This window comes from Pseudorca crassidens, chromosome X, assembly GCF_039906515.1.
Source record: "Pseudorca crassidens isolate mPseCra1 chromosome X, mPseCra1.hap1, whole genome shotgun sequence".
Taxonomy (NCBI): domain Eukaryota; kingdom Metazoa; phylum Chordata; class Mammalia; order Artiodactyla; family Delphinidae; genus Pseudorca; species Pseudorca crassidens.
The window spans coordinates 52,832,674-52,855,957 of NC_090317.1; positions in this window are offsets into that span (position 1 = coordinate 52,832,674).

The following is a 23,284-nucleotide window of genomic DNA, read 5'->3' on the forward strand; positions in this document are numbered from 1 at the left end:
TATATAAAGTCTCTGACAATTATCCCATATACACAAGTCAGGCTTATAAATAAGGAAAGAGCTTGGTCCACATAAAATATAGTATGCTTGCAAAAAAAATATATAGTATGCTTGTGACATAGAAATTGTATTGGAGGTGTACACATTGCTTAACATGACAGGAGTGCCCTAGTTAACTGCCTGGTTGAAGCTGAATAATTTTTATAAAGCAGGTTGGATTCTTTCTGAGGAATACAAATAGACTACTATAGAAAAAAATAGTGTTAATATTTAATCCTACTCCTATTGTGTTTCTGGTCCCCATGGACAATTCTATAAATAATTTTGCAGAAGTATTTTTCTGTTCCATGATCATGGTCCAATTTTTATATGACTGATGCTGGAGTTAATAATAAGAGGATATTTCTAATTCCAGAAGTGTCCAGTGGAAGGAATATGCTCCTCTGAAGTGTTTACAGGAATGCCAATTAGCTTGTTTATGCTCTTTATGGAGTATAATTTCCATATGTAAAAGTGAACATAAGTGAACAGATCAATGCATTTTAAAAAGCAGAGCACACTCATATAACCGGCTCCTAGATGTAGAAGCAGAATACACAACAACATCCCAGAATTCCCCTTTATGTGCTCTTCCAGTCACCATTTCCTCTCAAGGATAGCACTATCTTAGATAATTATTATAAAGTTAATAGCTTTATACCCATCATGCAGGTCAAGAAATAGAACTTTGGCGCTCACTCCAGAAGCCCTTCCATTTGCCCCATCTCAATCATAGTCCTTTCCTCCCACCATAAGTAACCATTATCCTGATAATAACTTTCTTATATTTTTAAAATGGTTTTAGTAATAACTTTCTTATATTTTTAAAATGGTTTTATAGTAATAACTTTCTTATATTTTTAAAATGGTTTTATCACCCAAGGGTGCAACCCTAGATACTATAGCTTAATAATCTCCAATTAAACATCTGATATGGCTTTTAAGTCACTTCTAATCAATAGATGCCCCCTCTATATATTTTGCTTTGTTACAGTTTATTTGCTTAAGAACCTAGGTATGACTTGCCAATATTTCCAGTCTAGGATTTTCTGCTTGTGTAATCATGGTGCGGTTCAGCAAGTTTCTTTGTATTTTCTGCAAATTGGCAACTGGATTCAGAAGTGTGATCAGAGTCAGATGCAATCCCTGTGGCAAGGCTACTGGTGGTGTTTTGTTGTTTCATCAGGATGCACATGTTTGTTTTTCACACTTTTTTTTAATGTTAGCAGCTTTTGATCCTCAATGCCTAGATCCATTGGGGGTTTCAAAATGGCAACATTCTAATTTTATCATTTTGTTTGCTTTTACAATCTGAAATAATTTTATAAGAGAACAGTTCTCATCTAATGTTTGGTTATTCTGTGGTACAGTTTGTGTAGGAAAGGCAGGGTAGATCCATGATACTTTCATTTTATTTACAGAGTTTTCAGATAATGAATTTGTGTTTTGTCATTTTCAGAAGGTGAATAATTATTTTTAAAATTCTTATAAAATTATAGATTTAAATATATTTAATGTTTTCAATCGGTTTCAATTCTTAACCTCATTGAGGCTAAAATTGTATATTGTTTGACCAAGAGAGTCTCTTCAAGTTGACACTTGAGTCTTATTGACATGACCTTCATAGTCTTTGATAGCTTTCTTACTATCTGACATGTCAAGGGGTTCCAGACTCATCTTGTACATTCTCTGGTCCATGCCTTGAATCAACCATTTCTCTAAGAAGTTTAATTTATATTAAATGACATTTCTGGTATGTGACATGGTATTTTAACTTCATAGTCTGAGCACTAGGAATGCTCATTGTTAATAGGTTGGTCATCGTTTCTAGGCATTTTCATATAAAGAATTCTAGTAAGGGCAATAAGTTCTACTATCTGGGCTGATTTAGTTTATGTTAAAGAATCATCTTCTAAATGTCAAATGAAACCTGTTATAGTATAACTAGTCTGATAATCTCCTTTTTCTGATTTTTTTGTTGTTTGGTTCATTTTGGGGTTTTTTTGGTGTTTTGTGGCATGACCCCTCAACAGAGTCTGGACTGTATAAAGGATTTTTTAGTAAGTATACGTGAGACATAGATGATTCTCAGGCAGAATCTAGACTACATGTTTTACTGACAGAAGCAGTATTCAAAGTAGTATTGTAAAGTATAATAATATATGAAGGAGAAAATTATGAATGTATCATAAGATGTAAGCCAGTTTGATAAGAAAGTGTTTTGTTGTTGTTGTTTTGTTTTTTCAGTAAATAGCAAAGAGGGACTGTTAGTTTCAAGGAAGAGCCCAAAAGTATGTCATCAGAGGCTTCAACAAATTTGTTGGTGGCTGCCATAGTCTTAAGGTAACTAGAGTATCAAGAAAGAGACTATAGTAAGCTATGAGTCTTTGGTGGTTTCTATTTGGTTTAGTTAGAACACCAGGGGCCTGATCAGATCATTCCTGAATAGGGTGAAATGTTTGCAGTAGTAAGGCAGACCTGGGGGAAGGAGTTGGTGAAGAGCTAACTTTAGTTTGCAAAATTCCTGTTCATGTTTGAGATCCCAATTGAGGACTTTTTCAATGAGAATTTAGTTTTAGGTTAAAAAAAAAAAGTAATTTTGGAAAAGGTTGGAACCCACTATCTACAATAGCTAGGAAGACCTAGAGATACCCTAGTTGTCTTAGACTAACTGGCCTAGGGAAGCTTTGGACAGCTTATGGTTGATCACAGGCAAAAGATTTATTCCTCTGTGGCAAATAATTCTCCAAATAATGAACCTTTTGCTGACAAAATTGTAATTTTTCCTTTGGTAATGTCTGTTCTTTATGGGCTAAGAGTTCAAAAGTACACAGAACTCATTTTAGAGATTTCTTTATTTTTGGAGCTTAATAAAATATTATCCACATATTATATGAGGGGAAATTTTTTTAAAAAATTATGATCCTTGAGATCCCGATTAAGAACCTATAAAAATAAGCAGTAATATCAGTGACTCCCTGGGAAATGAGAGTCCCTGTATAATGTTGTTACTTCCAAGTGAAGGTGAACAAATATTCACTGTCTGAAAATCTGGGGACATTAAAAAAAGGCAGAATATATATCCTCAACTGTAAAATAGGTGACCTTAGATGGGATCATGAAAAGAATAGCATTTGTCTTTAGCACCACTGGAAAGGAGGCTGCAGCCATACTCTTGACAAACTTAAGACCTTGAACGAATCTGAACTCTTGTTCATTGGGTTTCTTAACAGGCAGGCCAGGATTATCACAAGTACTAGTGCAAAGTATGAGCATTATTTTGTCTAGTATATCTACTGTGGGCCTTAATCCTTCTTTTCCTTAGGGTATTTTATGCACATTGAGGTAAAGGTATGGATGGATGAAACTGAACCTTGATGGGCTCAGTATCATCAAATCTGCCAATATATGTAGAATTTTTAATCCATACAGAATCTGTTTTCTCCTAGGGATCTTCAAATTTTATCTAAATATAAGGATACCAGTAAGGCTAGGTCCAAATTAGCTACAGTCTGATTATGACTTGAAAAATCCTTGGGAATTTCAAGTGGCCTACCGAATTAAATTGATTGGTGTGATATCATAAAACAGATCCATTTCTCAGTCAAAGGACCAAGGGTAATTGGCTGGGAGATAGGGGGTGGCTGAGATTTCTTGCAATGGTACAATTTGGTAATATTGACTCCAAGAAAGATGGACGGACATAGTGGTAGATTTATTGCACAAAGTGTAGGAACTGTAACTATAAGAGAACTGTAAAATTAGCTTCCAAAAGTTAATGACAAATCTTGCAAGTTTAAGGGAAAAACTGGAAGCTAGGCCCCTCACTTTTCTCTTGCTGGTCCCTCACTTTTATCAGATTTGTCCTTGCCTATTAATTTTTGGGCAACACTGGGAAGTTGTTTGTTTAGTATTCATTTTGTTTATAGTAATATCAAGTATCCTTATCAGTGAACCCTTTTTTGGGGAAGAAAATGGGAGAACATGGAACAATCCTATTGTTTGATCTGTAAAGCTATTAACTTATTTTGGATTGTTTTCAGAACAAGTTTGGTTTTGTTGTAAGACCTTTTCAGAAATTTCCAAATGCTATAGGTCTATTAGGTGACCTATTTCCTATTCTAGCCTTTGGTTATGGCTAAATATCCCTATTTTTATCTTAAATCTTGAAAGGGAGCAAAATATACCACCCCAAAATGTATCTCTGATGTAAGATTTATCTTGGGCTGATTATTTTTAAGAAACAGCACACACAGGAGAAGCTTTGAAAACCCAGAAGAAGTTACCTTTTCTTAAGAGACATTTGCATTTATAAGTGAAATCTTTATTTGTAAGGGTGACTTCCTCTCTGTATCAGGTAGAGGAGGATGACTAAATCTCTAGAAACACTTATCAATGGAGAAGGCAGCAATTTAAATCTGCATAACATACCTTTGTTTATTGTGCTTTTCCTGATAATCACCAATAACTGGCTCCCCTAGTCCTTTACCCAACATCTTGTTTTGTCTGTAGCTGAAGATGATATTTAAGGTGATGTCTTGGGCTTTTACAAGAAGTTAGTTTTCCTGGGCATCTTCCATTCATACAGGAGGTACATATCTTATTAAACTTCTGTTTATTTTTTCTCCTGTTAATCTGTCTTTTATTACAGGAGGTCTCACACAAGAACTTAGAAGAATAGAGGGAAAATTATTTTTCCTCCTCTATAGACTTTTCACAATAAGAAAAATAATAATAACAACAACTGTGGCATGAGCATCTGCCTCTATATCTACCCTAGAATGTTGTTTGAAGGCATTGAAAAGACATTCATTAAAATCTCCAATGGATTTATCTTTTCTTTGCTTGCAAGACTGGAGTACCGCCTACTCTTTTTTTTCTTTCAATTGAGGTAAAATTTACTTAACAGGGAAATGCACAGATTACAAAATATTTTATGAGTTTTAATAAATGTATACACTCATGTAACCAACAGTCCAATCTAGACATAAAATATTTCCAAAATCACAGAAATTTTCCTTATGCCTCATTCCAGTCAATTTTTATCCCACACTGTTCTGATTTCTATGGTCAAATATTAGTTTTGCCTCTCCTTCAAATTAAAATAAATGAAATCACACAGTCGACATCCTTTTGTGTCTGGCTTCTTTTACTCATGTTTTTGAGATTTATCCATTTTGTTGCTTGACTCACTAATTTATCTCTTTTTATCTCTGAGAAATATTCCGTTGTATGGATATACCACAATTTGTTTATCCATTCTTCTATGGATGAACATTTGGATTGTTTGCACTTTTTTTTGTTTTTCACGGTACGTGGGCCTCTCACTGTTGTGGTCTCTACCGTTGCAGAGCACAGGCCCCGGACGCGCAGGCTCAGCGCCATGGCTCACAGGCCTAGCCGCTCCGCGGCATGCGGGATCCTCCCAGACCGGGGCACGAACCCGTGTCCCCTACATCGGCAGGCGGTCTCTCAACCACTGTGCCACCAGGGAAGCCCGGATTGTTTGCACTTTTGAGTTACTATGAATACAGCTGTTTTAAACATTCTTATATAAGACATTTTTTGTATATGTATACTGTCTAGTAAATATTTAGTGGAAATATGAGTATAACCTTCAGAAAGGACTGTCACATATCTTATGTTTTCTCTAGTATCTGTTCTGTTCAGTGGACCTCAGGCATAGCTAAATTCTTTGCAAGATCCTTGCAATTTACTTTGTTGAGCCAGGTTCTATTGTCTGAATGTCCTACTAATATATGTACTAGCTGTTAAAGGTCAAGGAAGCTGAGGTTTTAGATTCCCAGTATTATTCAACTTCTCCAGTAAACATCTTTCTCTTTTCTCAGGTTTGAAGAAAATCCTTGATGATTGCCATTAACTCAGACCGAGGCAAGTGTCTAAAATCTTCCTGCAAAAGTTTACCTTCATGTTTGGCAATCTTATTATTAAAGAAAATTGTGGTTTGAGTACAGAATCAGAGATGGAAGATGATCAGAGATTGGGAAAGTCACGGGGGGATGGGATCAGAATTTGGAAGAAAGGGAGGAGGAGAAGATTCAATTGGGAGTGAGGAAGTGAGTGTAAAAGGAGGAAAAAAAATTATTTGATAAGAGCAATGACTAAAGGAATAGGATTATGATGGATCCAAAATTCAGATTGTCTTAAGTTTTTTCACATTTTCATTAGCTGTAGCCAAAGAATCCTTTAATGAAACTATTTTTCATCAGAATTTCATTTAGATTCTTCTTTACATCAATTTTAAAAAGTAGACAATTGAATGGAGTAGTATGGCTTGAACTGAGATGACTCAAAGTATGTTGATAATGGTCAGTTGAATGTATTGTTTCTTCATCTTGTGTCTTGTGTCCCTAACCAGAAGTTAGCCATCTCTAGCCACTAACCAATCTGTGTCCTCTGAAAGATTTAGTGTATGAAGGTTTTGTCACAGAAATGGTATCAAGAGAAAAAGAAAGACCTTTTAAGGCTTTTGGATGCTGACCCGAAGAAAACTTCCTTCACTGAAGGGCAATGGCCTGGCAAAATCTTTAACTTGTCAGTGTTTAGGACCAGTTTTTGGTCATTGATTTACAGGCTTTTGTGGGTTTACTTTTTTACCGTCTTTTTTTAACTACATAGACTAATGGTGCTCATGACAAGATAAGACAAGTTTGATATTAGATGAAAAGCAAAATTTCTACAGAATTTTTAGAAAGACAAGTTTGATGAGAACAACAAAGAATTGAATGAATGACAATCTAATTATCCTGGGATAAAATAAAACCCAGTACTCATGACCTTCATCAAAATTGTATCTCATAGCCAGCATGGAACTCCTTTATCTGCCTTGAGTTGGGACCTTCATGTGGCAGAGATGCAAAAGCCTTGAATATATACACACAGAGTTAGTATGGATCAAGCATTCTAGTCTAAGGCAGGGGTCTTATAGTAGAAACTTGGGTCATACAAATTATGGAAATCCCCCTACTCAAAGTAATAATTATATAACAAAATGAGCAAATTGAGTTTTATTGACTTACTTTAGTAAAGGAGAACATCATACCAACAATTCTGAGATGATCATTTTAGAAAGTGAGCATTTCTTGCTTATAAGTTTTCACTAGTTTTGAACAGAGGATTTTTAAATAAAGATATTTCATAGAAATCTTTAGGGCATAATACCAGAAGTAGAGTTACTCTTTGGATTAGGTGATTTCATAATGTAAGAGTTGAAGTGGTGAAGTTCTGGGAAGAGATAGGTCCTGCCCTGGACTATGGCACCTGACTGACTTGATTAGCTCAGGCTGTAAACAGGGCATCATTGCTAAAGACAGTTAGCCTTGGTGGGAGTATCTTATATGTAGCTTAAGCCTTGATGAGCCTGTAAATAGAGAATGGAGTCCTCTTGCTTGCCATATAAAGAATGACCCATGTATACATACACATACACAACCACAAAACACACACATTCATATAATACAAAGCAAACAAAGGTGAGTTTCTGAAAGATGGATAAAGTATTATGCAAGTCACAGGGCATTCTGCAGTTGTAATTACATAAATGATGGGAATGTTTATTTGAGTTATCCAGAGTTAGAAATTGAAGAAATCAGGGGGAAACTACAGACTATTTTGGATAGCTGCTTATGGAAGGCTGCTGAAAAAGTGAAATTTGAGCAGAGACCTAAATACTATGGGGGAGAGAGACTTTCAAATATCTGTGGTAAGAATGTTCTAGGCATATTAACCCAATGAAGATCTGTGTGGCTAGAGTATAGTGAGCAAGGAATAGAGTAGTAGCAGATGAGGTCAGAGAGTGACACAGAAAGCAGATCTAGCAGGGTCTTGTGGGCCATAGTAAAGTCTTTCAGTTTTACTCTTAGATTAGTGGGGAAGTTACTAAAAGGTTTTGAGGAGAGGACTGATATGATTTGCCTTACATCTTAAGTGGACAACTCTAACTGTTGTATTAAGGACAAATATGGGGAGAATTGTTAGGAGGTGTATCCATCAGAGTGTCAACAGGAAAATAATAGTATGATCTAAGGGTTTATTTTCAGAGATTACAAGGGTACCAAAAGGTTAGGGAAACCAAAATGAGATGGTGAAGCACCCACTGAACAGCAGTTGTACAAAGACATTACCATTCTGTGCCAGAAATTCTACATTTGTCACTTCAGATCCACTCTCCACTCTTTTTCCACCCAGCTTTGTGTCCTAAGAACCTGATCTATATAAATTGCAATCAATAGGCTACCTTGTTGGGCTTCCCTGGTGGCGCAGTGGTTGAAAGTCCTCCTGCCGATGCAAGGGACGCGGGTTTGTGCCCTGGTTCGGGAAGATCCCATGTGCCGCGGAGTGGCTAGGCCCGTGAGCCATGGCCACTGAGCCTGTGCGTCCAGAGCCTGTGCTCCACAATGGGAGAGGGCACAACAGTGAGAGGCCCAAGTACGAAAAAAAAGAAAAAAATTAGGCTACCTTGTCATATGGCCTCTGTTTAGGTTTGGCAGGTGGGTGACAATGGCAAACACGTTTAGGAAACAAGTATAAGATAGGGGTATTTGCCCCCCCACCACCACCAACTCCACTTTCTACCACCCTTACCGCCCACCCCATCAACTCTTAGGGTCAAATTTTAAGAGTGGTTGCATTTCTCTAGGATTATAGCTACTTCAGGTAGTTCTTCATATAGCTTCCTTTCCTGGTTACCCTCTTTTACTAGCTCAGGGGTTATGATTCATCCCTTGTTACTTTCCATATACCTAACCACACCTTTGTAATAATACCATTATTAAACTACCATCAAATTCCCCAATTTGAATGTACTCTTTCCTGCTGAGACTGATGCATCCCAGCCCTGAAGTGACAGTTGTGGAAAGTGTTACTGGAACACAGTTACAGCTGATAGGAGCTATAATCCTAGAGAAATGTAGTCATTGCTAAAACATTGCAATGGTAGGAAAGGAGAGCAGGCCATATATGCCCTGATTTCTTTCTCTTTCTACCATCCAATGTCTCCCATTTGTTGACTCCAACTTGAAGCTCAAGGGAAAGAGAGCCCAGGTAATGCTGTCAATAGAATTCAACCCCCTGTATAGTCAACAGCATTCAGAAAGGTAGACAATGACTCTGGGAGAGACAAATGGAAATTAACCATCTAAGGAAACTATTGTAGTAGCCTAGATATAAAACATACAAGATAATTAAAAATTGTGAAGGGAACTAGGATGGAAATAAATCCGGTGATGATACGAAGTAACAAGGAAGCTATTTTTCTAAAAAGTAAGAGAAAGCTTTTTTGAAAGGTGGCATTTATGCTAAGACTTGCATGATGAGAATGAGCACATTTTGCATAGAGCTTGAAGAAGAATATTCTAGGTGGAGGAAACTGGAAGGGCAAAGACCTGGTGGTTGCAAATGAATTAGAACATTTAAGAAACAGTAAAGAAGACCTAAATATTGCTGGAGCTTAGAATAAGGCATGAGAATACAGTTTCAATCAATAAACACCTATATTCTCTGTAAAAATAAAGAAATATACCTTTGACACTTGGAAATCACAAGCCTCATTTTTACCATCGTCATAGTACTTAGTTTCAAGAGGAAGGAATGGTCCTCTCAATGGGAGAAGAGTCAATGTCACATTATAAGAAGAGCATACAAGATGAGAAATTTTGTCACAATCATCTTGGAAAATATAATCTACTAGTTTGCCAGCTAATGGTAAATAATATTACAGCATTTGCTATGAGAATTAAGTGTAAAATTCTTGGAATATTATAAGTATCCAGTAAATATCAATGAACCTTTAATTTAAAAAAAAGAAAGAAATCTACCTTTGAATTATTGCACAAGTAAAAATTCTGTTCCTTACAGCTTATTTTGATACAACAAAACTTATACTTCTTATTTTATCACTAAGTTATCTTTGAACTTTCTTTCTCTTCTCTTTAAGAAGTTAACATTATTACTGCAGAAACTCAGATGTAAGAATTTTTTTCTAGCTAGATTATTGATTGATCTGGCGATGGAAAATTACCTATGTCTTAGTTGCTCCTCTGAAATAGAAAGAATATACTTGCTGCTAACTGAATATTTTTAACAACTAGTAATAGGAAATACAGAAAAAAGAGTTTATACCTAAAGCTAATTGTTGTGGAAAGTTGCCATGGCATGACCTGTTGCCCCTCCTCAGGACTGCCCAATTAGTGTCCTGGACCTAAAACATTCCCCTCCTCTATGGAAGCCAGATGCTGAGCTGTCACTTGGCACTGGATTCTTCTTCCTTATAAGGAGAAACCTTTCCCTTATTCTGGGTATTCAATGAACTTCTTTATACTACTGTGTCATATGGCACCTAGCCAGCCCTACCAGTATATCTGCCCCTTGCAGGAAGGGAATAAATCTTTGCCTGCAGAGCCAGAAGTGTGTATGCAGTCCATTATCCTGTGTTGGCTATTGGGGCAAACCCACATGCCATGGGAGACTAGCACAGACTACAGGTACTGATCTTGCTGTGTCTCTTCTCCTTTCTGTGACTAAAGCGTTGTTCCAACCAGCACCTTGTGTGTTGAGTCCTCCTTGGCAATTCCAAACATGTAGAAAATGTGGCAGATCGAGGTCTGTGGGCCCCTATTTCTGGTGGTTAGTATCGTTATGACCCTTGCCGTACTCCATGTGGTGGAAATTCTCACGTAGAAGTGGTAGCTGGATCTCCTCCTCAACACTAATGTAGTATTCAATGAGTGCATGATCTGTTTGGCAAGACATTTTCTTACACATAGAACTCTGAATCAGTCAAGGTAAGAGAAAAGTTTTTTGCATTGATATTAAAAAATACCAATAATGAAGAGAATAGATTATTTGTTGATTATACATTTGTCAATCATTCTACAAATATTTCTTAAGCATCGACTATATGCCAGGCTCTGCTCTAGGTCACTGGGATGTAGTGGTGAGCAAAACAAAGGACTTGCTTTCATGGAGTTTAATATCTAATGGGGATGACAGACAGTAAACATAAAGAGATTAATATTTAGTAAAATGTCAAACAGTAATGAATGCTATGAATAAAAGTAAAACAGAACAAAAGGGTAGAGAGTGATAAAGGTGGTGGTGACTATTTTAGGGTGGTCAGAGATGGCTTTTTTGAAGACTACATCTGAGCAAATTATAACATTAGGTACAAGTTCAGTTAAAATTACCAAACTAGCCACAGTCATAAATATAGAAATTAGAAATTGTGTAGAAAAAATATAAGCAAACAACAAAGAATTTGCTGTTAGAAATGCAACTGATCAAAGTTTTTCTTATTACTTCGAAGAAGTTAGAGCAGTGGTTCTCTGTTGCCTGCACATTTGAATCACCTGGGGAGCTTTAAAATTTATAGATATCTGGGTCTCACCCCTAGAAATTGATTTCACTGAACTGGGGAGCAGCCTGTGAATTAAAGATTTAAAAGTTCCCTAGTTGATTATAATGTGCAGCCAAGGTTGAGAACCTTTGAATTCTAAAGGATTCAAGAAACTACAGCTGAAATTGATATATTTAACTTTAATCACTTCTCCCTATTCCTATCTGCTTTCTGGTAAACATACTAACCATCAATAAAGTGGACAAAATATAGGCAAAGTCTGTAGAAAGATATAAAATATGCTTAGATAATTATCTTGAAAAATTAAATATTAGCTACACTGCAAACTTTCTCTTTCCAACACAGAAGCAATAACATTGAAGCAGAACCTAACACTGAAGATTGCTTCTACATGTCTAGAATATCCTAAATGATGTCTGCCTCATTTTATTCAGATCCAAAAGATCAAGACAATCACCTTATCCATCTTACTATTATCATTGTTCTTCATCTTGAGTTTAGCTTAGGGGTTTTAGGGACTTAGTATTTATTTGGATCTTTGAAAATTTTTGTGCCAGTCTAAGAATCAAAAAAGTCTATAGTCTAAAAAAGCTCTTTTTCTTTCCCAAGAAAAATAATGAAGCTGTTCTTATTCACCCAAGATCAAAACTCTAGAGTCCAGATGGCTAAAGCATCATTTCAGACAAGTCATCTGCCACACTTAGAGCATGTGCAGTTTTCAAAATCTGTACTCACATGCTTGGAAGAAAATGACTTGAAGAGAGGCAGCACCTGGTTTAAACTTGCATCATTAACTCTAACTTTCTAAGTAATCATCTCAATCAGGAATAGGATAGAAAGTAAATTAACTCAATATTCCAGTGGGTGGAAGGAAAAGATAGATAACAGCTGTTTTTTCTATAGTCTTCTTAAACCAATAGACTCATTGAAAGCTTTTTGACATTTCAGAAACATGTCCAGGGTATACTATAAACTAAATAAATGAAGCAGTCTGTTATAAGCATCTCTATTCAATTAAATGTTTGCTGCCAAGAAAGTAACATAAAATTATATTTTAAGGTATACTATGAAGACATCTTAAAGGATGTTTTTAAGATAGATCATGTGACTATTTTGAATAAAAAGAAAACCTTATCTCTACAAACGTGTTTTGATGTCAAAAGAAGTGAAGTTAAAAACGTAAACATATAATCATTCCCAGTAGTACCCATAGTGATCTTTCAAATGTCATAATAGACTGTACTTATTTATTATTTTTTGCGGTACACGGGCCTCTCACTGTCGTGGCCTCTCCCGTTGCGGAGCACAGGCTCTGGATGCGCAGGCTAGGCAGCCATGGCTCACGGGCCTAGCCGCTCTGCGGCATGTGGGATCTTCCCGGACCAGGGCACGAATCCGTGTCCCCTGCATCAGCAGGTGGACTCTCAACCACTGCGCCACCAGGGAAGCCCATATTCTTTTAAAGAATATTTTGAGCTTAGTTAGTGAAATGCTAAGAAGTTCCTGTTCTGCCTGCATTTCTCTCCTGATGTGCAGACAAGACATTCTGCAGCTAAGCAACTGGATTCTCTAGCTTCTTTTTTTCCTATCTCTTTACCTGATATCTAAGGTTTTCCAAATTTATTTTCTATAAAACATATCCAGAATAACCGAAAACTGTAACCATGTGCCAATCAAAATATAGCACCTTAGACATTTTTTTCCTGCTACTATTACCTCACAGTAGCAGCAGCATCTGGAAAATAAAATTAACAGTTATTGATCACCTACTCATTTTGATTATTTTATTTTATAGGTGAGAAAACTAAGACTCAGAACTATATTGCTCAAGGTCACACAGTCAGTAGGTGGTGGAAATCATATTCAAACCCAGATCATTCTGATTCCAAAGCCCAAATTCATGCTCCCTCCACTGTACCACATTATCTTTGGATCTATTTTTAACCTCACTGACAGGGCTGGGGGTGAAGTGGGAGGCAAGAGGTGGGTACATGAACACACACCACCTTTAGAATTTTAAAATTGATTCTAATTTTATTCCCCACCAATCTTGTTTTGTCCTCAGATATGTTAAAGTGTGCTATGAGACACAGCTTTGTCTCTTATAGCAAAGACCTGTCTTTTATAGAAAAGACCTTTTCTTTGAATTTCAGCTTTGTCTACTGCATTTATAAGAGTGAAAATCTTTGATCGTTTTTTTTACTGTTTATCTCAGTATTGCTTCAACAAAATTGAGTTTAACTTAATTCAGATACTGTTAATGATAGTTCTTTTGTATGTACAGTAATCAGAACAAAGGCTGCAGTATTTGAAACATGCATGCATGTGTACATGCACAACTTCCTTCAAATTTGAGTGAAGCCAGTAAGATTATATCAAGAGAAGTAATCATTAGTAGATGAAACTACCTCTAGACATTCTTTACTCTGCATTAATGATTGAAACTTTCCTTAGGAAAAAAGGAATTTTTCAATATATTTCCTATGAATTCCAAGAACATTACTGAAAACAATTATGTGAATTACTAAGAAATTAGTATTCTACTTTATATAAATATATTAAAAATGTTACATTTGTATTAACCAGTAAAATTTTCTAATAATATAAAGGGCCAAAATTTAATGTTTCTGTATCAAGTTGCTACTTTTCAAACACAAATTTTTGGGGGTATGAATAAGCTAGAATGAGTAAGATTAAACATTTGCCTAGATTAATAAAAATCTTTGGTTACAAAATATGCTACTGTTGTTTTATAAATAAAATCAAAACACTTCACTATGAAATATTAGAAATATTCACACAGCAAGGTTCTAAAGTGTTGCATAGGTTGACCTTTCAAAAAACTTTTTATTATAAAGAAAGCTGTAACCATATTAACTTGCAGCAATGGTGACAAGGAGTCACATTCTCATCTGATCTTTTATTTAGTATGATAATTTTTTTCTGTAATTCAATAAAATCACCCTAGGTTTTAAATTTATTTTCTTTCACATTTTCCCAAGTTGCTATGAAGTTACTGTCTGTGTAGCTTTCGTAAACCCACAAGCTAATTTTAATTTTTATATTAATAGCACATTCACAAGTTTCAAAATTCAAAAAATGAAAAGGAATAGGTACAATGATAAATTTCTGCTTCTGACCCTAGCTGCCCTCCCTTCTCACATACTACAAATATTATTATTTGGTTTATGTCATTCCAGGGATATATACTTTAAATAAAAGCAGGTTCATGCCTATATATCATAATCTCATTCCTCATCCTTTTTACACAAATGGTAATATACGAATCACACTCTTGTCTATCTACTTTTTCAACTTAATATATTTTGGAGAACTTTCTAGATCCACACATTCTATGTTACGGATGCACAGCATTCCATTATACAAATATTAGTATATCCTCTACTATTTATTTATCTAATAATTTAATCAAATTTTGGCAGCATTTTGACAACTCCTTTTCACTTACACATCACATAGTATTCATCAGGCACTCTTGTTAGCTCTACCTTCACACTGTATAGACAATCTGACCACGTTTTACACCTCCACCTTGGTCCAAGCCACCATCAACTCTCATATGGATAATTGCAATTGACTCATTACTGGCCTCCCTATATAGTCTCAAGCCTTTACATTCTCCTCTTCTTAGAATATCTGAGGTGATCTTTTAAAAATCTAACCCCAATCAATACAAATTTCCTGCTGAAAATGCTTCGCTTGCTTGTAGTATCACTCAGAACAATTACCAAAATCTTTAAAATATGCCTCTGTATAATCTGAACATTTATAAGGGACAAATCTAGCTATTGTACCTGTCTTGGGCCACCTGATATATATATTTTTTAACATCTTTATTGGAGTATAATTGCTTTACAGTGGCGTGTTAGTTTCTGCTTTATGACAAAGTGAATCAGCTATACATATACATATATCCCCAAATCTCCTCCATCTTGCGTTTCCCTTCCACCCTCCCTATCTCACCCCTCTAGGTGGTCACAAAGCACAGAGCTGATCTCCCTGTGCTATGCGGCTGCTTCCCACTAGCTATCTATTTTATATTTGGTAGTGTATATATGTCCATACCACTCTCTCACTTCGTCCCAGCTTACCCTTCCCCCTCCCCATATCCTCAAGTCCATTCTTTAGTAAGCCTGCGTCTTTATTCCCGTCTTGCCCCTAGGTTCTTCATGACCAGTTTTTTTCTTAGATTCCATATATATGTGTTAGCATACAGTATTTATTTTTCTCTTTCTGACTTACTTCACTCTGTATGACAGTCTCTAGGTCCATCCACCTCACTACAAATAACACAATTTCATTTCTTTTTATGGCGGAGTAATATCCCATTGTATATACATGCCACATCTTTATCCATTCATCTGTTGATGGACACTTAGGTTGCTTCCATGTCCTGGGTACTGTAAATAGAGCTGCAATGAACATTGTGGTACATGACTCTTTTTGAATTATGGTTTTCTCAGGGTATATGCCCAGTAGTGGGAATGCTGTGTCACATGGTAGTTCTATTTTTAGTTTCTAAGGAACCTCCATAATATTCTCCATAGTGGCTGTAACAATTTACAATCCCACCAACAGTGCAAGAGTGTTCCCTTTTCTCCACACCCTCTCCAGCATTTATTGTTTGTAGATATTTTGATGATGGCCATTCTGAGTGGTGTGACGTGATACCTCATTTTAGTTTTGATTTGCATTTCTCTAATAATTAGTGATGTTGAGCATCCTTCCAAGGGTTTGTTGGTAATCTGTATAACTTCTTTGGAGAAATGTCTATTTAGGTCTTCTGCCCATTTTTGGATTGAGTTGTTTGTTTTTTTGAAATTGAGCTGAATGAGCACCACTTATTGAACAGGCTGTCTTTTCTCCATTGTATATTCTTGCCTCCTTTATCAAAAGTAAGGTGACCCTATGTGCATGGGGTTATCTCTGGGATTTCTATCCTGTTGCATTGATCTGTATTTCTGTTTTTGTGCCAGTATCATACTGTCTTGGTTACTGTAGCTTTGAATTCTGGGAGCCTGATTCCTCCAGCTCCATTTTTCTTTCCCAAGATTGCTTTGGCTATTTGGGGTCTTTTGTGTTTCCATAAAAATTGTGAAAATTTTGGCTCTAGTTCTTTGAAAAATGCCATTGGTAGTTTGATAGGGATTGCATTGAATCTGTAGATTGCTTTGGGTAGTATAGTCATTTTCACAATGCTGATTCTTCCAACCCAAGAAAATGGTATATCTTTCCATCTGTTTGTATCATCTTTAATTTCTTTCATCAGTGTCTTAAAATTTTCTGCATACAGGTCTTTAATCTTCTTAGGTAGGTTTACTCCTAGGTATTTTATTATTTCTGTTGCAATGGTAAATGGGAGAGTTTCCTTAATTTTCACATTTTTCATCATTAGTGTATAAGAATGCAAGAGACTTCTGTGCATTAATTTTGTATCCTGCTACTTTACCAAATTCATTCATTAGCTCTAGTAGTTTTCTGGTAGCATCTTTAGGATTCTCTATGTATAGTATCATGTCATCTGCAAACAGTGACAGTTTTACTTCTTCTTTTCCAATTTTGATTCCTTTTATTTCTTTTTCTTCTCTGATTGCTGTGGCTAAATCTTCCAAAACTGTGTTGAATAATAGTAATGAGAGTGGACAACCTTGTCTTGCTCCTGAACTTAGAGGAAATTGTTTCAGTTTTTTTACCATTGAGAACAATGTTGACTGTGGTTTTGTTATATATGGTCTTTATTATGTTGAGGTAAGTCAACAATGTTGACTGTGGGTTTGTTATATATGGTCTTTATTATGTTGAGGTAAGCCTACTCTCTGGAGGGTTTTTAGCATAAATGGGTGTTGAATTTTGTCAAAAGCTTTTTCTGCATGTATTGAGATGATCATATGATTTTTCTCCTTCAGTTTTTTTTAATATGGCTTATCACATTGATTTGCATATATTGAAGAATCCTTCCATTTCTGGGATAATCCACACTTGATCATGCTGTATGATCCTTTTAATGTGCTGTTGGAATCTGTTTGCTAGTATTTTGTTGAGGATTTTTGCATCTATGTTCATCAGTGATATTGGCCTGTCATTTTCTTTCTTTCTGACATCTTTGTCTGGTTTTTGTATCAGGGTGATTATGGCCTCATAGAATGAGTTTGGGAGTATTCTTCCCTCTGCTGTATTTTGGAAGAGTTTAAGAAGGGTAAGTGTTAGCTCTTCTCTAAATGTTTGATGGAATTCACCTGTGAAGCCATCTGGTCCTGGACTTTTGTTTGGTGGAAGACTTTTAATCACAATCTCAATTTCAGTTCTTGGTTTTTGTCTGTTTATATTTTCCATTTATTCCTTTCAGTTCTTGGTTTTGGTCTGTTTATATTTTCTATTTATTCCTGGTTCAGTCTCAGAAGGTCATGCTTTTCCAAGAATTTGTCCATTTCTTCCAGGTTGTCCATTTTATTGGCATATAGTTGCTTGTAGTAATCTCTCATCATCCTTTGTATTTCTAAAGTATCAGTTGTTATTTCTCCTCTTTCTTTTCTAATTCTATTGTTCTGAGTCTTTTCCCATTTTTTCTTGATTATTCTGGCTAATGGTTTATCAATTTTTTTATCTTCTCAAAGAAGCAGCTTTTAGTTTTATTGATCTTTGCTATCATATCCTTCATTTGTTTTTCTTTTTTTTCTGATCAGATCTTTATGGTTTCTTTTCTTCTGCTATCTTTGGGAGTTTTTTTGTTCTTCTTTGTCTAATGGCTTTAGGTGTAAGGTTTGGTTGTTTATTTGAGATGCTTCTTGTTTCTTGAGGTAGGATTATATTGCTATAAACTTCCCTCTTAGAATGGCTTTTGCTGCATGCCATAGGTTTTGGGTCACTGTATTTTCATTGTCATTTTTTTAAGGTATTTTCTGATTTCTTCTTTGATTGCTTCAGTGATCTTTTGGTTATTAAGTAGTGTATTTTTAGCCTCCACGTGTTTGTAATTTTTACAGATTTTTTCCTGTAATTGATATCTAGTCTCACAGTTTTGTGGTCAGAAAAGATACTTGATACAATTTAAATTTTCTTAAATTTACCAAGGCTTGATTTGTGACCCAAGATATGATCTATCCTGGAGAATGTTCTGTGTCCACTTGAGAAAAAATTGTATTCTATTGTTTTTGATGGAATGTCTATAAATATCAATTCAATCCATCTTGTTTAATATATTATTTAAAGCTTGTGTTTCCTTATTTATTTTGGTTTTGGATGATCTGTCCCTTGGTTAAAGTGGAGTGTTAAAATCCCCTACTATGATGGTGTTAATGTTGATTTTTCTTTTTATGGCTGTTAGCATTTGACTTATGAATTGAGGTGCTCCTATGTTGGGTGCATAAATATTTACAATTGTTATATCTTCTTCTTGGATTGATCCCTTGATCATTATGTTGTGTCCTACTTTGTCTCTTGTTATAGTATTTATTTTAAAGTCTATTTTGTCTGATATGAGAATTGCTACTCCAGCTTTCTTTTCATTTCCTTTTTCATGGAATATCTTTTTCCATCCTCTCACTTTCAGTCTGTAAGTGTCCCTAGGTCTGAGGTGGGTCTCTCGTAGACAGCACATGTATTGGTCTTGTTTTTGTATCCATTCAGCAAATCTGTATCTTTTGGTGGGAGCATTTAATCCATTTACATTTAAGGTAATTATCAATATGTATGTTCCTATTACCATTTTCTTAATTATTTTGCAATTGTTATTGTAGGTCTTTTCCTTCTCTCGTGTTTCCTGCCTAGAGAAGTTCCTTTAGCATTTGTTGTACTGGTTTGTTGGCGCTGAATTCTCTTAGCTTTTGCTGTCTGTAAAGGTTTTAATTTCTCCATTGAATCTGAATGAGATCCTTGCTGAGTAGAGTAATCTTGGTTGTAGGTTTTTCCCTTTCATCACTTTAATTATGTCCTGCCACTCCCTTCTGGCTTGCAGAGTTTCTGCTGAAAGACCAGTTGTTAACCTTATGGGGATTCCCTTGTATGTTATATGTTGATTTTCATATTTTTTTATTTGTATTTAATTTTTGATAGTTTGATTAATATGTGTCGTGGCATGTTTCTCCTTGCATTTTTCCTTTATGAGACTATCTGTGCTTCCTGTATTTGACTGACTATTTCCTTTCCCATATTAGGGAACTTTTCAACTATAATCTGTTCAAATGTTTTTCTCAGTCCCTTTCTTTTTTCTTCTTCTTCTGGGGCCCCTATAATTCGAATGTTGGTGCGTTTAATATTGTCCCAGATGTCTCTGAGTGTGTTCTCAATTCTTTTCATTCTTTTTATTCTGCTCTGCAGTAGTTATTCCACTCGTTTATCTTCCAGGTCACTTATCCATTCTTCTGTCTCAGTTACTCTGCTACTGATTTCTTCTAGAGAATTTTTAATTTCATTTATTGTGTTGTTCATCATTGTTTGCTCTTTAGTTCTTCTAGGTCCCTGTGAAACCTTCTTGTATTTTCTTCATTCTATTTCCAAGATTTTGGATCATCTTTACTATCATTACTCTGAATTATTTTTCAGGTAGACTGCTTATTTCCTCTTCATTTGTTTGGTCTAGTGGGTTTTTACCTTGCTCCTTCATCTGCTGCATATTTCTCTGTCTTCTCATTTTGCTTAACTTACTGTTTTGGGGGTCTCCTTTTTGCAGGCTACAGGTTCCTAGTTTCTGTTTCTTTGGTGTCTGCCCCCAGTGGCTAAGATTGGTTCAGTGGGTTGTAGATGCTTCCTGGTAGAGGGGACTGGTGCCTGTGTTCTGGTGGATGAAATTGGATCTTGTCTTTCTGATGGGCAGGACCATGTCTGGTGGTGTGTTTTGTTGTGTTTTTGACCTTATTATGGTTTTAGGCAGGCCCTCTCCTAATAGGTGATGTTGTGTTCGTGTCTTGCTAGTTGTTTGGCATAGGGTGTCCAGCACTGTAGCTTGTTGGTAGTTGAGTGGAGCTGGGTCTTAGCGTTGAGTTAGAGATCTCTGGGAGAGCTTTTGCTGTTCGATATTACGTGGAGCTGAGAGGCCTCTGGTGGACCATGTCCTGAACTCGTCTCTCCCACCTCAGAGGCTCAGGCCTGACACCCATTTGGAGCACCAAGACCCTGTTAGCCATACCACATTAGTTTTGCCACCTGCATCTTCTCACTGAGCTTTAGCCGAGTCTGCAAGAAATGCTCTGATAATTTTCTGGACCCAGCCTTTGGTCTAGGAGTATCCAAGGATCTCTCAGCCTGCAGGTGCATCACTGGGGAAGAGGGAGTTAGACACTGACCAGGATGTAGTTTCGAGCCTGGAGCCAGGCCCACCTGATCTTTTATCTGTTTATCTTTGATATCTGCTTCTTTCTGCTGTTTCTCTACACAGATCTCCCTTCTGCCTATCAATGCTCATGGGCTAAGAATTGATGCCCTGGTTTGTTTTTAAAATTCTCCAGTTAGTAGTCCACAAATAGATTAGTTTAAATTATAAGGAAAGAATCATATTGGCTTGCCTATGTTGGGAAGGTTGTGTGCATTTGGCATAAGCAATCTCTCAGCTGGGGATATGGAGGCTACTTCCAAAGGAAGGGACATGGGTTTGGCAGGCATTCCTCACATGTCCACTATAACCTGAAACATACTAACAAATAATTATCCTTCCATAATTCTAAAAATTTTTCAATTAAAACTTCTCATAACTTTTTATAGCTCCCTCAGAAAACCTTTGTATTTTAGTATGTCTTTATCTCAAGAGAGCAAATGTCATAGAAAAATAAGGCTTTGAATCAATTAGATAAAAAAGAAATAGCCTAAAATCTAGCGAAGGTTCATTTAATTTTTTATAACCTCCACTAACCATATGAATTGATAGCCTCTAAAATGACAAAATATGCTGTGTGTCTGATTTTCACAATAATGTATAAGAACCTCATTGGCTTTTACAGTATGGTTTTGGTATAGTGTTGCCTAGAGGTAGGAGGAATGAAGGGAGATGATCTTTTAAGGTAATTTCTGATCCCACTGATATAGGTGTAATTTTAAAGATGTACTGTGAAATATTTAAGATAAACAAAAAGCATAAAGAATGATTAAATAAACCTCTACTTACTAGCTTAGAAAATAACCTACCAGAAATACAGTTGAAAGCCCCTCTCTTCCTGTATGCAATTTCTTTCCCCTTCAGTTTCCCATACTTGCTCTTATCCTGATATCAGGGTAATCACTATTCTGAATTTCTTTTTATTATACATTCTTTGGGAAGAAAAGAAAAAAAATCATCATTATAGGTTTGTTTTCTCCTGCATCATTCTACCTCATCAGAATATATTTCCCCTCCCTTTTAATTACAAAAATCTTTTCAAATTAGCTTTACTTACTTTTTACCATTAAAAAAACCTTTTTTTAAAAAAAACAAAGATATGGCAATGCTTTTCAATTTAGAAAAATAATTTCATCTATTGGTTATTGTTCCTTTTTTGTATCAGCTTAAATGAAAGTAGGAGAAATTCAAGTAGTTTATTGGACGGACTGAGATTTATCTTTTCCACTTATTGGGTCAGATGTGATAACTCAGGAGAGACAATAAGAGGAGTGGGTAATTGAAATTTTTTCTCTCCTGGGGGATAAATGAAATTTCTTATTCCAGCACTCCATACTATATATATTTATTCATTTATTTATTTATTTTATTTAATTTTTTTCAGAGTATGAGGACTTGGCTCCCATTTGTCTTTACTCTTTTGGTAAAAGTTGTATTTTTTGGTTCTGTTTTGTTTTGAGGTATATATAGTCCTTGAAGTTTAAATTGTTTTTCATAAATATGTTGTATTTTTTTAATCTTTGATTGCTGGTTTGCAGAATCATTTATTTTAGAGAACACTTTTTTTAGTATGATTTCCTGTATTATTATTTTTTTTAAATCCAAAACTCATTAATTTACTAAACTGTTTCATTCACATTGCCATTGTTTCCTTGACTTGGGCAAAGAAGTCAGATTTCTGTTTTCATATACTAACAAAAAGACATTAAAAGAAAGGCAACTATGTGCTTTACAGATATGAAGAGGTTTTTAAAATTATTTTTCTAGTTATGTCCTGTGAAAGGCTATAATCAAGATATATTGTAGGCATTCTAAATTGGGATTTTTCACATGAACAAGACCTCATTTAATTCTGCAAGCTTTTTTTCAGCTTTCAAGAAAAGATATCCTATTTTGCTGTTATTTGGGATGTTTATATTCAACATAAAATTTTCATTTTTGATCATATGGATAAGCTTTCCCATTTTAAGGTTTTCAAAGATGAGTTTCCAATTTGGCACATCAGGAGCTTAGAATTCACCACTCTAACAAGTAAAAGGCTGAAGAAACTGAAAAATCAACAACCCTTCTTAGATATGTCAGAGAAGCAAGGTTACAGGGAAAACTGCTGTCCCCCAAATTGGAGAGCTGGACATGCAGATACAGAGAACCACAATTTGCAGGAGCTGAAACCCGCAAGAAGAAACCTCCACAGGAACTACTACCAGGAAAGGAAAACTCAAACTCTAATTGATGAGTTGCTGCAGGCCCAATGTGCAAAACTCTGAGAATTAAAAGTTCCAGGGGAACCCAGGCATAGGTGGGGTCCCCATACTTTTGTGAGTTTTACCTCTAAGAGCTCTACCAAGTCTTCACAGTGAATATTGGAGAAAAATCCCAGTGTGCTTCTGGCAGGGGGAGTGGACAAACAACCATTTTGAAATATGCCAGAGCACTCTGCTCTTCTGAAGAAAGACTGCCCTCAGAAGAAAGTATTTTACCAGAATTTAACCTTTTGGGGTTTTATAAAATGCTAATCTAACAAGAGGAAAAGAAATACCCAG